Source organism: Rhineura floridana, chromosome 5 (genome assembly GCF_030035675.1).
Source record: "Rhineura floridana isolate rRhiFlo1 chromosome 5, rRhiFlo1.hap2, whole genome shotgun sequence".
Taxonomy (NCBI): Eukaryota; Metazoa; Chordata; class Lepidosauria; order Squamata; family Rhineuridae; genus Rhineura; species Rhineura floridana.
The window spans coordinates 173,301,951-173,305,452 of NC_084484.1; the positions used below are offsets into that span (position 1 = coordinate 173,301,951).

General features: G+C 44.7%; 1 pseudogene; it reads right to left on the reverse strand.

Moving 5' to 3' along the window:
• Window positions 1-1,538: 1,538 nt before the first annotated feature.
• On the reverse strand, window positions 1,539-1,657 carry LOC133386296 (5S ribosomal RNA; annotated as a pseudogene).
• Between the last annotated feature and the right edge of the window lie 1,845 nt (window positions 1,658-3,502).

Sequence of the window (3,502 nt, forward strand, 5' to 3'; positions counted from 1 at the left end):
AGTTGGCCTCTGTGAGAATAGGATGCTGACCTAGATGGGCCACTGGTCTGATCCAGCAGGCTGTTCTTATGTTCTTATGTCTACCACTGAGCTATGCCCCTTCTGCCAAAGAACATAAGAGCACTACACAATCAGACCAAAAGTCTGTAGTGTTCAGCATACAATGCCAAAGGCACAGCCATGAAATTCTTGCTCTGCCCAAAACCTGAGGTGGCTTTCCCATTTCAAACTTGGCTCAGTTGGTTCATCCACAAAGCATGGGCCAGAGCAGATGTGTGATCCAAGAGGTATGACACCAACTTCAAACATTTGTTTCCAAATAGCAAACTGGTGGCTAGCTAGAATTCTGCTAAAGTAGCTTTGGGAGCTTGGTCTTTAAAACAATCACTTTCCATAGGTGCAACCTCCCAGCTATAATATACAGCTCTCTTGAGAACAGCTTAGCAACAATGAATTATGATGCTTTTATTTTGTCAAATGGTGATCTGATTCTTTTTGCTAAGTCTATTATTTAAATCTGGCACAAAGCAGAGAGAGCAATGAATTATGGGGTATCCCGCCTCTTACAGGGTCTCTGATAGAACACTCTGGTGTATCCAGACTCCAGAATTCAGGATAAAATTGTAGCTGTCTAATTAAACTACTTTTTCTCCCTAGGAGCAGTGAAAACTGTTCATGGCCAGCTACATTTTTCCAAGGAGGTTTTGTGAGATTGTTCTATGACTGCAGGCTGCCCATGTGATAGAGGCTATTCCTTTTCCTTCTGGACATTTTTATTGTTATTAATTTTTATAACAAAATTTCACAAAGAAAGAAAAAGAGAGAAGGTAAAAGAGGGGGGAACCTATCAGCTCACATTAAGAATGCAATAACCATCAGTGCAGCCATCTTAATTTGAAAATGTCAATTGATGTTTGTTGTTGTTATATGCCTTCAAGTCAATTACAACTTATGGCGACCCTATGTATCTTATATATATATATATATATATATATATATAAATTCTTAGGGTTTTCATGGTAAGAGGTATTCAGGGATGGTTTAACATTGCCTTCCTCTAAGCCAGTGGTGTCACTAGGGTTGGTGTCACCCAGTGCGGGGCCTGACAGCCGCACCGACTGGCTGCCAGGACGCCCTGATCAGCGGCTCCAAGCTGGCGGCAGGCCGACAAGGACATTCCCCTGAGCCCCGCCCAGCCCCAGCCCACCGCGGGGAAGGGCTCACCCGCCCACTCGCCCGGAGCCTGCCTTTGGCCCGCCACATCGGGGCACCGAGGGAGCCGGCAGGCAGCCATCTGCCGGGGGCGGAGCCTCCTCCCGACAGATCTCCTCCTCCTCCTGGGACCACTTCCCCTTCACACGTCCCTCGCTTCCTCTCCGGTCTGGGCTCCGGGCGCCTTTGTGCGGGTTTCACGCACTCCTGGGTTCTGCGCCAGCCAGATGGGAGTCCCTGAGGCGGCTCTGGGTGTCACCCCTCTCATGGTGTCACCCGGGTGTGGTCAGCACCTCCCGCACCCACCTAGTGACGCCTCTGCTCTAAGCGTATGACACCCAGTATTCCCAGGTGGTCTCCCATCCAAGTATTAACCAGGCTTGACCCTGCTTAGCTTCCAAGATCAGACGAGATTGGGCGTGTTGAGGATAGTATGGCCATAGGCTTCAATTGATGTAAGCCACCCAAATGTCCAGATAGATATGCACACAAAGTTGGCATTTATAAGAAATGTGTTCAAATGTAACAAGGGCATTGAGGTCCTCAGATCCTTGTGTAATAGATGGTAGGTGTTGCTCAAAATATAAGTCTCTTAGCAACCATAAGGGTTGCAAATCTAGTTTTGTTGTCCTGCCATTAATCCCCATGCTCCCAAAGAGCGAGAGATGACTTCCTCTTTTCTCCCTCTAATACCACTTATGATTGGGACATTACAATCTGATCCAATGAGCTGTTGTGATGGCTGTCTATGAGGAGGTCAGGAAACCTTGACACACATTCTCAAGCAGGAATGGGGAACCTGTGCCCCCCCTGATGTCATTGGACCTCACCAGCCCTTGACTTTGGGTCATGCTAGTTGGGGGTGATGGGAATCGTCTTCAGGGCCACAGATTCTCCAACTCTGTCCTAACATGGTACTTCGCTGGATGGGCCAACAGTCTGGCAGTCTGAGAGATTAATTAATTAATTAATATCCCAGCCTTCCTCCCGAAGGAGTCCAGGGTGGCAAACAAAACACTTTCTTAAAAAAAACTTTAAAAACAAATTCCAATACAGATGCTAACTGGGATAAGGTCTCTATTTAAAAGACTTGCTGAAAGAGAAAGGTCTTCAGCAGGTGCTGCAAAGATAACAGAGATGGCGTCTGTCTAATATTTAAGGGGATGGAATTCCAAAGGGTAGGTAAGATCGTTTATTTTTACTGTATGTATTCCTAACATTTCCCTTTCCACCACAGATGTTGCAGGTATTAGGAGGGCAGAAAGATTCCCTGCCCTTTTTAAAAAATAACACACAATCCTTTCATCTAATTTGTTTTAATAAAGTTGATTTCAGGATCAAGATATTTGCAGTGTGCTAAATGGTATCGTTCCATTTCCAAATAAATACTAAACAATGAAAAGCAATTACATCACAAGGCCCGAAACTCGTAGATTAAACATTATATGCATGTAGGGTGCAGTACAATCATACAGATAATAGAATCATAATTGACTTTGAAAATTAGATTAGAAGGAGTAATGACACCAAACCGCTCTCCTAATGAAAACAGTGAAGAAGTTAGCAAGATCACTTATGCAAGAAAAAACTCGTTAAGAGAGAAGGGCCGTTAAAGCCAAGTTAAAGACAATAAACATTAATGCATTTGTCAAGGAATATGCATTTTTGTGTTTATAGTAATGGTGAAATAGCACAGCAAACAGCAAGCCCCTACCATATGGTGCTTTGGACTCAATGCACATTCAGACATAACTTTTTCATATTTCATAGTAAGATGTGTGTATAAGGAAGTATGGGGGAAATAACCCAAGAAATAAGGCCTTGTAATGGTGGTTTTCAGAGAATAGCCTTGGATGATTGTCTTTCATCCCTCTGGCAGTTGTGCTGTGGGGTACCACAGGGTATCATCTTGTCCCCAATGCTGTTTAACATCTACACGAAGCTCTTGGGAGTGGTCATCAGGAGATTTGGGGCAATACGCTGATGATACCTAGCTCTATTTCTCTGTAACAACTGAAACAGAAGAGGCCGTGCAAGCTCTGGAGCAGTGCCTGGACTCAGTGGTGGGCTGGATGAGGCCAATAAACTGAGTCTGAATCCTAGCAAATAGAGGCACTGTGGGTTGGTGGTTCTTCAGATAATTGGTCAATTGTCTGCTGAGTGGGATCATACTCCCTTTGAAAGAGAAGGTTTATAAGTCTGGAAGTGTTCCTGGATCCATCTTTGTCACTAAAGGCCCAGGTGACCTCAGTGGCTAGGAGTGCCTTTTTATCAGTTTTGGCTGTTAAGA